The sequence below is a fragment of the Sus scrofa genome, chromosome 14 (assembly GCF_000003025.6).
Source record: "Sus scrofa isolate TJ Tabasco breed Duroc chromosome 14, Sscrofa11.1, whole genome shotgun sequence".
In the NCBI taxonomy this organism is placed as follows: Eukaryota; Metazoa; Chordata; class Mammalia; order Artiodactyla; family Suidae; genus Sus; species Sus scrofa.
In genome coordinates this window covers 68,351,117-68,365,539 of record NC_010456.5, presented here as the reverse complement: position 1 = coordinate 68,365,539, position 14,423 = coordinate 68,351,117, and positions in this window count along the sequence as shown.

Genomic DNA, 14,423 nt, shown 5'->3' with positions numbered 1-14,423 from the left:
GGTGTAGGTTGCAGACGCTGCTCGGATCCTGCGTTGCTGTGGCTCTGGCTTAGGCCGGCGGCTATAGCTCCTATTCTACCCCTAGCCTGGGAACCTCCATATGCCGTGGGAGCAGCCCAGAAAAGCAAAAAGACAAAAAAAAAAAAAAAAAAAAAAAGAAAGAAAGAAAGAAAGAAAAGTTTATTTAGGTTTTCTGCCCATTTTTTTTATTAGGTTTTTCATTTTTTGATATTAAGCCATGTGAGCTGTTTGGCTTTTGAGTATTTTAGAAATTAAGCTCTTGCTAGTCACATCACTTAGGAATATTTTCTTCCAGTTCATAGGTTGTCTTTTCATCTTGTTTATAGTTTCCTTGTTATGTAAAAGCTCAAAGTTTGGTTGCTTTCCATTTGCTTTCCTAAAGTAGCTTTTATTTCCACTGCCTCAGGAGACTTACCTAAGAAAATATTGCTATGATTTATGTCGGAGGATATTTTGCCTGTATTCTCTTCTAGGATTTTTATGTTTATTTTAATTGTTTAAGCCATTTTAAATATATTTTTGTGTATGGCATGAGGCGGTGTTTTAATTTCGTTGATTTACATGCGGCTATCCAACTTTCACAACACCACTTGCTGAAGAGACCTTTTCTCCATTGTATATTCTTACCTCCTTGGTTGAAGAAAAAAATGACTGTAGGTGTGTGGGTTTATTTCTGGACTCTCTATTTTGTTCCATTGATCCAGATGTCTGTCTTTGTTTCATTACACATTGTTTTGATTACTGTAACTTTGTGGTATTGACTGGATTCTGGGAGGGTTATTCCTCCAGCTTTGTTCTTTTTCCTCAAGATTCCTATGGTAATTCTAGGTCTTTTCTGGTTCCACATAAATTTTAGGATTATTTGTTCTAGTTCTATGAAAAACTGTCATGGGTAATTTGATAGAGATTGCATTAAATCTGTAGATTGCCTTGGATGGTATGGCCATTTTAACAATATTAATTCTTGCAATCCAAAAGTATGAGATATCTTTCTATTTCTTTGAATCATTTCCAGTTTCCTTTATCAGAGATTTATAGTTTTTAGCATATGTCTTTCATCTCCTCGTAAGCTTTATTCTTAAGTATTATATTATTTTTGATGTTATTTTAAGAGTTTTTTTTACTTTAACTTTCTGATATTTCATTGTTATTATAAACAAATACAAAAAATCCTGTACTCACCTTCAAAGAGCACCTAGACCGAAAACAAGGACACAGATAAAGAATCTTAGTAAAATAATAATACCCTGTCTACAAGTATAAATAGAACTGTGTATGTTAAAATATCCAAAGCCTACAGCAAAATAATGTCAATTTTTTTCAAGCATTCATGAAATATTCACAAAGATTGATAATATCTGGACTACCAAAGTTTTTAAAAAAATCTTAACTTTCAAAATGAAGAAAGCATGTACACTATTCTATTTATTAAAATGAAGAATAAAAAATATGTAAAATAACTAATGACTTTGAGAGTACTTTTCTAAGGATTGAGCATTCCTCTAAACAATTTTTAAAGATAAGTTTGAATAAGGCAACTGTAATTTCCCATTTTAGGAGGTACTGCTCAAATAGTACCATCATACTATAGCACGAAGAATCAAAACCTTCCTCATGTGGCCAAAGAGGTACTATGAAGAAACTGTATCAATTTAAATATAGTTATTATAAAATAGGTAGGAAAAAATAAATTATCTCCTAACATAAGTAAGTATGAAGTTTATTAAGCTTTTAAAAGAGTGAGAAAGCAAATGATAAAGCAGAAAAAAGTTTATAATGAGAAATTATTATAAGTAATTGATTATTTTTAATAAGTCTATGTAACATAATATTTTGGAATAGAAATTTTATTTGGTACAATATTTATATACAAATAATATAAATTTCTATTTTTATGAAAATATAATACATTATAATTATATATTATATTCATTCCATGTATATACATTACACATTTTATATATATTTATATATATTTATATATAGAGAGAATATAATTACAAAGAATAGATTTAAAAAGTTAAGTTGGAGATTAGTACAATCATATATTAAGAAACTTAGAAAACCAACATAAAGTTGTTGATTTTTTTAAATGTACAATATCAACATATATGATATGAAAAGTTAAAAAGAAATGTAAAAGTAAATCAAAGATTTACATCTAAAAATGACTTCATTTTATGCTATCTAAGTTTTACAGGCAAATACAATAAATGATTACATTTATTGGGCATCAATTATGTGCTGAAGGCTACACTATAAAGAAGCAAGAAGAATGGCTATTATTTGGTCTGATGGAATTTACAGTCTATTAGAAGAGTCACATATTTGAAAGATAATCACAATAGTTAGTGTTTGTAATTCTGAAAAAAAAGAAATGAGGTAATTTACCACCTCCAAGAAACGCATCTGACCTATAATAATGACAGAAAGGTCTGAAGGCTCATGATGTGAGATTGGCACTAAGCTGGTGTAATGAACCAAGGGTTGATGGGTGTGTTTGAAGGCCAAGAGTATATGCAAGATATGTATACACAGTACCTTAACATATTTGGTGTGTGATTAATGCATGTACAAGTTAGTTATGGCTATTGTCAAGTATTTTGTGGCAGTATACTTAAAATTATTTGTTTATATATATGTATATATGTTATGTATATGTGTATGTGTTTTTACACTATATATATACATATATGTATATATGTACACAGTTTTTTTTTTAAATAAATAGTTTTAAAAAGTTCTGGAAGAAAAATCTCATGAGCCAGGGATTCAGATGAATTCCCTGAATTAATAATCAAATAGCAACCTGGCAATATACTAAATAACATTTTAATAAAAAACAAAACAAAAAAACAAAGCCTTACAGTGAATAATTGGGTCACATATAAAGTGTGATACATTGTTGGTACATGATTTTAACTTTCATTTTTTTAAATATATTTTCAGTAAAATATACTTTATTAGTGAATTTTTTCTTTTGTGAAACCCGATCATAAAATTTTTAAAAAACATGATTTTAGTATGGAAATTATACTTCACCTTTATTTACAGAGTTTTTTGTTACTGCCGTTGTAGTTATGTCTGCAATTATATGAGGGACTGATCAAATTAAATTATTTAAGAGGAATTTCTTTTTAAATGAGGTTGTGGAATTTCCCACCAAAGCATAGACACATTTTCCAGGAAAGGACAGGAGGTGTGATATAAAAGCAAATGGAAACTGTCTTTGTGACTTTGTATATGAGTAAGTTTAGGAAAAATGGAAGGATATTGACAGAAGACAAATTACTTTGTAATTGCATCTAGAAATAGCTTTTAATGTAGTAAACAAATGTCATTCTGTCTGTACACATCATAAAATGGTTTCAAATAGACTGAATACAGCAGAAAGGAAAGAGCTGATGTGCTGTAGAGAGGCTGAAGATGATTGAGCATTCCTCTAAACAATTTTTAAAGATAAGTTCGAATAAGGCAACTGGAATTTCCCATTTTAGGAGGATTATTTTGGTGCTGCTCAAATAGTACCACAGAGCAGCCCATTCCACTGCTAAGCAAATTCTTCCCAGATATTATCTTGGAGTTATGATATATAAAATAACACGACAAATAGCTTATAACTGGAGCTGGTCATGAATTTTCAACTAGAGTATCATCCTGTTGTATGAAAATGAAAGTACTATATGACAAATGTAATCTAAAAACAAGTATTAATATTCTTATGAAATGGATGTGTTTTTGCATGATTACTCTATGTACATATAATGCATATGTAGGTACATAAAATTTCTACATATACATTATATGTACATGCAGAGTGATTCTGAATTTGTCAGCTGAATATTTTCTTCCAGGGGTAGTGTTTTAATGAGTTAAAATGTGGCTATGAGATACTTCAAAAGGCAAGCACATGCAATTTCTCAAATAAATGATTAAAGGAGTACATATTGTATTTTGCATGTCTTCTAAACTTGCCTCAAAATCATATACATGTTATATGAGCATCTATGAAATATATTCATAAATCATCTGTACATCATGAGAAGAGTATTCAACTACTATCTAAGGTGCATAGAAAATAATTAAGGTAGCTTTAGTTTGAAATGGAGTTATTCTGAGGTCCTAGAGGTCAGCATTGCATAAGGATTATGCAATGTTCCCACCTTGCCTCTATAATATCTACATTTTATAAACTTTAAATAGTCATTTAGTAGTATCTTATAATTGCATCTTTCTCATAAGAGTGTTCCTCAGCCTTGAAAGCATATTTTAATTATTGCCTGGAGTTCTACTTCAGAGATTCTGATTTAATTCCTTTTGGGTAGGGCCTAGAAATAATCTTTTAAATTACAGATGTTTACAATGTGTTAAAATAATAGTATTTATCCTTATAGGCATTTGTATATAGTTGTATAGAATTTGAAGATTTGTATGTAAAGGAGTGATCCAATTATATTTACATGAATATCATAAGTAATGTCAAATTTGTATAAAAGGTAACATGCAGAACTGACATTTCAAAATTATGGGTTTATATCACAGTGGCAGAGGAAGTTTTCCAATTTTTCCTTAAAACCTCTCCTTATCTTTTTTTTCTTCTTGGTCCCACCTGTAGCATATGGAAGGTCCTGGGCCAGGGGTTGAATCCTAGGTGCAGCTGCAACCTATACCATAGCTGCAGCAACTCTGGATCCTTTAAACCACTGGATCAAACCCAAACCTCTGCAGCAACCCGAGCTGCTGCAGTCCAATTTTTAACCCAATGTGCCCCAGCAGGAACTCCAAGCTCTTGTTATCTTTTATCATAAAATGTGCAATGGGATTTTTACATTGCTATGATAGAGCTGAGACTGCAGGGAATTTTAATATTTTTCAGTAAGAGAAAGGACTTTGCTCTTTTACATGTGAACTTTATTCAGGGTGTCTATTTTTTAATTGTTTTCATTGAAGTATAGTTGATTTACAATGTTGTGCCAATTTCTGCTAAACAGCAAAGAAACCCAGTCATACATATACATGTATATTTTTTTCTCATATCATTTCCCATCATGGTCTATCCCAAAAGATTGGATATAATTCCCGATGCCTTACAGTAGGACCTCATTGCCTGTTCATTCTAAATGTAATAGTGTGCATCTACTAACCCCCAATTCCCAGTCTTTCCCACTCACTCCCCCTCCCCCTTGGCAATCACAAGTCTGTTCTCCATGTCTATAAGTCTGCTCCTGTTCTGTAGATATGTTCTTTTGTGCCATTTTTTAGGTTCTACATATAGGTGATATCATATGGTATTTGTCTTTCTCTTTTGGACTTACTTCACCTAGTATGAGAATCTCTAGTTGCATCCATGTGGCTGAAAATGAATTATTTAATTATTTTTTTAATGGCTGAGTAGTATTCAACTGTGTATATGTACCACAAGTTCTTAATCCATTCAGCTGTTGATATACATGTGGGTTGTTTCTCTGTCTTGGCTATTGTGAATAGTGCTGCTATGAACATATGGTGCATGTATCTTTTTGAATTATAGTTTTGTCTGGATATATGCCCAGGAGTGGGACTGCTGGATCATATGGTAGTTCTATATTTAGTTTTCTGAGGTACCTCCATACACTTTTCCATAGTGGCTATACCAATGTACATGCCCACCATCAGTGTAGGAGGATTCCCTTTTCTCTATAAATGACGTCTATTTTAAATTGTTCTCATGAAGTAAGTTGTTCTAATTCCCAAAGTGAACATGGTAGCATCTAAAATATTTCATAAAATTTCTGAGATACTATAATGTTTCCCATTGTTCTCAGAAGCAGAAGAAATCTTTGTTGGGTTTTTAAAAAAATATTTTACAAATTGCTGGTGTAGACAAGATAATTATTCCCAACTCTTGCTCTTTCCCTACAATAGAATGAAAGCTCTTTACCCAGTGCTAAGGGACTTGCCTATGCATCCGATGGGAGCTATATATATTCTTGCCTCATTGATTTAGGATGTGGTAATGTGATGTACTTTGCTCAGTGGTCTGCAACACAGTAAATTTTGCTCTAACTTGTCAGAATCTTTAGTGATTGCACAATTTGTTTTGGGTGCTTTTGCTTTTCCCCTTAATCATGAGGGAACATACTTGCGTATTAAAATAGGAAGACATTGTGTACGTAAAGGGAACAGACCTAGAGTCAACCTGCAGCCTCGAAAACTGCAAAATAGCAATAAACCTTCAGAATCACAGCACCCACATGTAGTAATATGAGTGAAATAACAAAACTTCATTGTTCTAAAGCTAGTAAGACTTTTGGATTTGTTACACAGATTTACTGCATTAGAATTTGACTGATACACACAGCTATTGATAAAAGTATCTTAATATTAGTATATCTAAGTGCATGCCACATATTTCTTCTGTTGAAAAACACCAGGTCAGGATATATATATATATATCCCTTCATTTTAGAATGAATAAAAATAGGTGGAAAATGGAACCTATATAAAAACAAAACTAAACCAAGGGGCATTGAAAATGATCCTAAACCTAAGAAGAAAAAAATGTCACTGAATGAAAAGAAAAAAAAATTATTTTGATCATCAATACAACACAGAAATAAAATTTTATTATTAAATAGAAACAGAGAACTTTTAGGAGAGATTGGTACAGATTAAAGACAACAGGACATAAAGAAAGAGATAGTCAAATAAGGAAGAATTAACAACAGCAGAAATAAATTTCAAATTCATGAATAAAAATGCAGAATTCATGCTGTACATATTGGATTAGTAATGTGTGTGGGAAAAATGATAATCAGAGTAGAAGAGAAAGTCAAGAAAATGATGAGAGGTGAAAACTACAGACTACAAAAACAGGTAATAAATCTGCACTTTTAGAGATTTCTGAGAAAGAAGTTTGGATAATTGAAATATATAGCTTTTGAAGAAAAATAAGCCAAGTTTGGAAAAATTAACTGAACATATACATTGTATATGTACACACACACTGACACATATGCAAATTTTAGATATAAATCCTATTAACATTGAGAAAGGGAAAAGCATTTCATTTTTAACCGTCTCCTCCCCTCCTCCCAAAAAAGCGTAATTTCACTGGAATAAACCTTTCCCATAATTATTTCATCTGTGTTTGAAGTCAGATCCAAGACATTGATACCTTATATTTTCCTGGCCACAGTCACTGTCATTGGTAGGTATTAGTTCAATCATACTGAAAATTAGAACATTTTGCTTGCTTCTTTAGGGCATACAATCCCTGCCTCTGTCTCTCCCTCCTTCCCTTGCCTCCTACTCTGAGTAAGGAAGTGCCTTGACCAGAGTTGTTGACAGCCATCCTACAAACACAAAAACAATCAAACATAAAATTTCTCTCACACTGTGGAAAGCAGAGTGGGAAGATGGAAAGATCCAATATTATTGAGGGCATTGTTAAATAAACTATGAAAACAGAATTACTCAATGAATTTATACTCAGTGGAGTCAACACAATGCCTTAGTGAATAAACCTCTATTGTTAATATATATGCTATTTTCATCTGAAGTTGTCCAAAGTGAGACCATCTCTCCTATTGGGAACTATCCACTCTTCATTTTCGAAAAATCTCTAAGACTAATTTTTCTACTTCCAATAAATCAAAATTGAGACTCTATCAGTAAGAAAGATGTATTGTACCTAATATTGGTTAAACATAAAGACATTTTAAAATACTCTTGATAAATGTGATGAAACAGAATAAAAATGATTAAAAACTGCTCTTTGAAGTTACTCACATATTGTGAATTTTTTAAGAAAATATGTAACCAAAAAATCAATGACAAACAATACAACAAAAGAGAAAAAAGAAATTGTATAAAATTAAGCAGATATATTTAAAACTGGAAAATAACAGAAAAATGGCAGTAACCTATGAGAGAAAATATCATAAGTTGTATGAACAAATTGATCCCAATTTTGTCATTTGTTCACATAATGACTCTGCACATTGACTAATAAATTGATTTATCAGTCTATATCTATAGCTACCATAGATGCAAAAAATTGACAGTAAAAAGTTATTATTGGAGGAGAAACATTATAATGTATTTAAAAATTATTTTCTCTGTATTTGAAAAAGCTTGAATCATATAATCAGAAAAATGCTCTAAGTAAATTACAAAAACTCTTCTCCCTCACACCAAAATGTTGAGGCATTCATCCCCTACACTGTTAGCTCCAGGTGGAAGAAAAAACTCTGCATTGATCATTTATCTTTTCCGTAGAGCAAAATAGGCTTAATACAAATTTACGTAGGTTCTCTCTGAATAAAAGTGTATTGGATTATTTAACTTGTGTTTGGGCTGAATATGAAACTGACATAGAAAATTAAAAAGAATTAATTACCATCCAAAGATGAGCAGATTTTATTTTTATTTATAATGCCCTCTTCAAGTGTCACGTAGACTTCAGATTTCATTACACTGACTTCAGCCAAATCATGCTTTCATCTTTAACCACATAGATGACTTTCTGCATTAAAAAAATTAGGTTTTAGGAATTTAGGAAGATCTTTTCAGAGATCTTTTGACCCCAGTTTATAAAAACAGACAATAAATTCTAGATTAGTCATCATCATTTTATATAAGATTCATCTGAGAATCCACACCTGTCTAATGTTAGCTAAGTGAAAATAAGTACATAGAAATGTTTATTAGAAGGTTAAAAGGATAAAACAAATGGATTAAAATATGTCTGTAATATTTCAATGACATCTAGGTAATATATGCCATGTATTCAAGTCTTATTATATTTCTTTAATTTCCATTGTTTTACAAAGCAATAAAATTCAAGAATGGAATTTTATCATCATAGAAGAAAAAACATAATTTTATAAGAACAGAGTTCCGTCCTGCAATATGAATTAAATTAGGATTCTACAAATTATTTTAAAATTAACTAAATGAAGTTTATTTTTAATACTGCATTACACTTTTATATCAGTTTGTGATATGATTTTTTTGCTTTTTATTTCCTTTCTGAATACAATATTAATGAAACTGAAGAGCTGAAATGGATATAGGTAACATTTGATCAAGCTTACATAGAGTAGACATAATTAAGCGTGAAAAACTAAAAGTAGTAATATCTGACTAGTCAGGTAACCAATAGTGCAGACTTAACCATACTTTCCAAAATAAATAAAGAAAAAGAAGAGAAGGAAAGAAAACAAAAAGCAGGAAGGCAAGGAAGCACATACCCAGAGAAAAAAGATTATAATAGTTCACTTTTTCTTTGAGATCTGAGTCAATTACCAAGGTTCAAATGTCACTTTTTCTAAAAATAACTTTACCTCCTCCCACACTTTCTAACCCTAATCACATTTCATCATTTTCATTTTATTATTTTTAATTTGAATACCTTTATTGAGTAATAATTGACATGCAATAAACTGCACATGTTTAAAATGTACAATTTGATAAATTTTTGTAAATATGTACTGGCATAAAACCATCACTATAGTCAAAAGGAACCTTGTACTCTTTATAAATCCCTTCACATTTCTCCTCCATCTGATCCTTCCTCCAGACAAACACTGAGCTGCATTTGTCACTATATATTAGTTTGCCTTTTCTGGAGTTTCATAAAAATGGAATTACATAGTACTCTTATTGTCTGGCTTGTTTCAATCAGCATAATTATTTGGGGATTTATCCAGCTTGTTGCTTGAAATATGATTCGTAAAACAAGTTTATACATATTACTATACAAGTAAAACATATGTTTTTCTCTTGGATATTTTGGGAAATGGAATATAACTACATCAAATGATAGATGTATGCTTATCTTGTAAAAAACTACAAAATGTTTTCCATAGTGGTCATACCATTCTACAGTTCCTGTCATAGCAGCATGAGAGTTCCATTTGCTCCACACTATTACCAACATTTATCAAACACTTGTTATTGTCAGTCTTTTAATTTTAACCATTCTCATGATTAATGGTGTCTCATTATATTTTTAATTTGTATTTTCCCAGTTGCTAAAAACGTTGAGCATCCTTTCATGTGCTTATTTGAATCCACATGTATTTTTCAAATAAGTGTCTGCTTAAATGGGTGGTCTATTTTTATTGTGTTGTTTATATTGTTTTCTTGTTACTGATGTTAGAGAGTTCTTTACATATTTTAGATATAAGACCTCTGTGAAGTATATGCTTTACAACTATTTTAAACCAGTCTGTGACTTTCTTTTCATTGTATAACATTACCCAGTAAAGGGAATACATTTTGAAATTTTGATGAAGTCATATATCAATTTGCTCTTTTATTGATTGTGGTTTTTGTGTCATACCTGAGGAATCGTTTTCTGGTCCAGCATTGCAAAGATTTTTTCCTGTTTTCACCTACAGGGTTTATAGCTTTAAGATTTAACATTTAGGAGTTCCTATCATGGCAAAGCGAAACAAATCCAACTAGGAACAATGAGATTGCGGGTTCAATCTGGACTCTCTCAGTAGGTTAAGGATCTGGTGTTGCTGTGGCTGTGGTGTGCGCCAGCAGCGACAGCTCTGATTGGATCCCTAGGCTGGGAACCTCAATATGCCGCTTGTGTGGCCCTAAAAAGACAAAGAGACCAAAAAAAAAAAAAGATTTAACATTTAGGTGTACCATCCACTTTGAGTTAATTTTTCCTATAAGTGTAAGGTAAAGATAAAAGTTCCCGGTTTTTTGGATATTGGGTTGTTTCAGCATCATTTGTTGACACAATTATTTCTACTATGAATTCCCTTTCCATATTTGTAGAAAAATCTTTTTCTGCATATATGTCATATATTTTTGTCCCATATTTTCCACCAGATGCTATAAATGTCCATTAAAGTATTTCACAGTTGTCTCAAACTTAAGATTTCAATCAGTCATCCTCCTCTAAGGTAAATTTCCATCTTCCTTTTCACCTGTCAACAACATGCATTTCCTGCTACGTTGTAAGTGTTTATAGTCATCTTTGATTTTTTGCTCTCTCACTCTCTTCTATCATTACTACTTCTCTATCTTTAGAACACTGATTTTTTTGCCCTTGACCAAGCCTGTTAACCTCTTTCTTCCCTGATTATGTTGTCTGTTTCTTTCTATACTATGTCTATTATTATGACAAATAGACAATATTTCCTATCTGAACTACTCAAGTAACCCCTACACTTACAAATTAATATTCATGGATAATTTATATTACAACCTTGACTATGCTTAAAATTCTCTACTATCAATAATTGTATATGGGTTAAAATCTGAATAGTTTTGTTTGATGAACTTTTACGACATGTACCAAAGTAGAATAAGTTGGACAGACAATGAGACAAAAAAATAAACAAAACAAGAAAGACAAAAAACCCTGAAATTGTAAATGTAAACATGGAGGTAGAAATATTATGAGTAGGACCAGGATTTCCTACTTCCAGAAATGGAAGAAATGGGAGAAACAAGGTTAGATACCAACAATTGCAATAAGAAATTTAAAAATTTAAATTAAAAAAAGAAAATGAATGACTGAATTCTCTGCATAGGCAGAGAGTCAAAGGTTAATAAAGGTGGAGAGTTCCCTGGTGGCTCAGTGAGTTAAAGATCCAGCATTGTCACTGCTGCGGCTTGAGCCAGTGCTATGGCATGGATTTGATCCCTAGCCCAGGAATTTCTACATGCCACTGATGCAGCAGAAATAAATACTTAAGTGAAACAGAAAGAGAAGATGGTCAACTACATTAATAACAACATGAGTAGCAATTCACGTAGGTGATGCTTTTGAAGGACTGAAGCTCTGATCTTCTGGGTTTCCCATTTTCTGTCCTAAAGGAGTTTCTTTCTGAACCCTGCCTCCTACAGCCACAATTTAAAGAATGTTCATAATCTATCTTTATTTTTGAGATATAATTGATATAAAGCATTATATTAGTTTCAGGTGTACAACATAATGATTCAATATTTGTGTACTTTATGAAAGATCACTGCAATAAGTCGAGTTAACCTCCATCACCATACATAGTTATAAAATTTTCTTTTCTTGTATGATGAGAATGTTTAAGAGTGACTCCCTTAGCAACTTTCAAATGTGCAAAACAGTATTATTAACTAGAGTCACTGTGCTGTATCTTACATTCCCATGACTTATAACTGGAAGTTTGCACTTTTTAACCAACTTCACCCAGTCTATCCCTAATTCAGTTATCAAGTCTCACAATATATTTCCTATATGAACTTATGCATTGCCAAAATGTATGCAATGCACTCATGGAATAAACCTTGTAATTCCTTGTTTTCTTCTTTTGTTTGTTTACACTATATCTCACTTGGGTTTTTCTCCTTTTTCTCATCTTCCCTGCTTCTCCTAATGATCCATTTTTCTCAGCTCAAATCCTGTCTCATTTGTGATTCCTTCCTAAAACTGCAGATCACACAACTTCTCTTTTTCTAAAACACAAGAACTCATCGTCTATACTATGCATTGGACAGAAAACTTTATATATTTCCTATTGTCTGTGTTCTCAATTGTTATTTTGCTTCTTTAATACCTTTTGTCTTGACTGTAGGCATTTGAAGGGTAGAGCCATGATTTTGCTATACAGTACCCATGGTGTTAGCAAGGGCCATAGCCATAGTTCACTTGTTCAAAAACCATGAAGTTTCCATTGTGGATCAATAGAAAAGAATCTGACTGGTATCCATGAGGACGCAGGTTCAATCCCTGGCCTCACTCAGTGGGTTAAGGATCCAGCGTTGCCATGAGCTGTGGTGTACGTTGCAGACACAGCTTGGATCTGGTGTTTCTGTGGTGGTATAGGCCAGCAGCTACAGCTCTAATTGGACCCCTTGCCTGGGAATGGGAACTCCATGTGCCATGGGTATGGCCCTAAAAAGACCAAAAAAAAAAAAAATCATATTTAGGGCACTTGATATATCCCAATCTCTACACTAGGTTTCCATGTTAAAACAAGTACTATGGTCTGTATATGCACTGAAGAATTTCATAGATTTTTTTTTTCTGGCAGAAATAAGAATTTGTATTAATAGTACTGAACCCACTTTAGAGAGGGTCTCACGGGTAGTTCTTGCAAGATTGATATTAAGGGAAAGGAGTTTTCTTAAATTTAAGCCTAAATTGAGATTTTTGTAGGCATGAGCAAAAGAAAAACTAAGGCATAAGTCTTCTAGCAGAGGAATGCTTTGAATAAATCCCACTAATTATGTCAGAACTAATTAGTTCATAGGACTTACACCATGTGTTAAGGAAAATATGTTCAGCTGGTGGTTTGTGAGGAGGAGAGTAGTGAGTTGATTTTCTTTCAGGGTGTTATTCCATTAATCTAGACCTAAGACTTAATCCTAATTATCTGTCAAGCCTAAAATCTGACATCTGATATTCAGGTCTTTCCATAGATTGACTTCAAATTATCTTTCTAGCCACCATAATCCAAAATAGCCTCTTGTATTTCAGCTGGGAAAAAATATTTTCTGTCTCCAGATTCGCTGCATGTTTTTTTATCCTCTCTACAATGCTGTTCTCACACGTTTTCTTATTTAGATACCATTTCTTTTCAAACATGAATATCCTCAAAGGAATTTTAAATTAGTCAGTATACACTGAATTTTATCCAGTAAAAATTTAATTATTCACTGTTGTTTATTGATCACCTATTATGTGCAGATATCTATGTTGGGTATTATGGAGCCTATGTAGAGAAATAGGACATAGACCCTGCTAATCAAACTATCTATTTTCCAAAGTAAAAACTTCATGTGGTCATAAATAACTGCAAAGGAAGGTGGATCATGATAGATATATAAAAGTATTATAAATTTACAGCTCTGAAAGTTTTTAGGAGTATACATTTTTTCAGGCTTAAAGGAATAGGGAGGAACTGGCAGGAATAACAGTCTTTTAATGTGATCCTTAAAAATCAGTGGCGGTCCATGAGTTTTCTGAATAAATATTCAAAATGCATATACACATGCATTTAATTAGACTTGGCTATAAATATTGATGCTAGTTTTTTTTTAACATGTTAGTATTTTTCTACCTCAGTTCTAAAAAAAATGATATTTCTTATTCATTGTATCTTTATTTCTGAGAGTACAGGGTCTAATGCTGGTCATAAAGTAGTAGACTAATAAATAGTTTCTGATTCTTTTATCTTTAAATCAAATTTATAAAAGTAAATAAATAATAAATATTAAAAAGAAGCATTATTCTTTAGTAAGTGGACTATTGAAATAAGTTATGCTGCCTCTTCATTCATGCCTAACATCACCAATTTAACAATGACTTTGTAAAAAGTAATGGCATTGGGGGAGTGCAGGATTTTAAAACAGTGACATTGCAAAAAAGAAAACTGTACATAGTTTGTACAGATTTGTAATTTTACTTCTTCCTG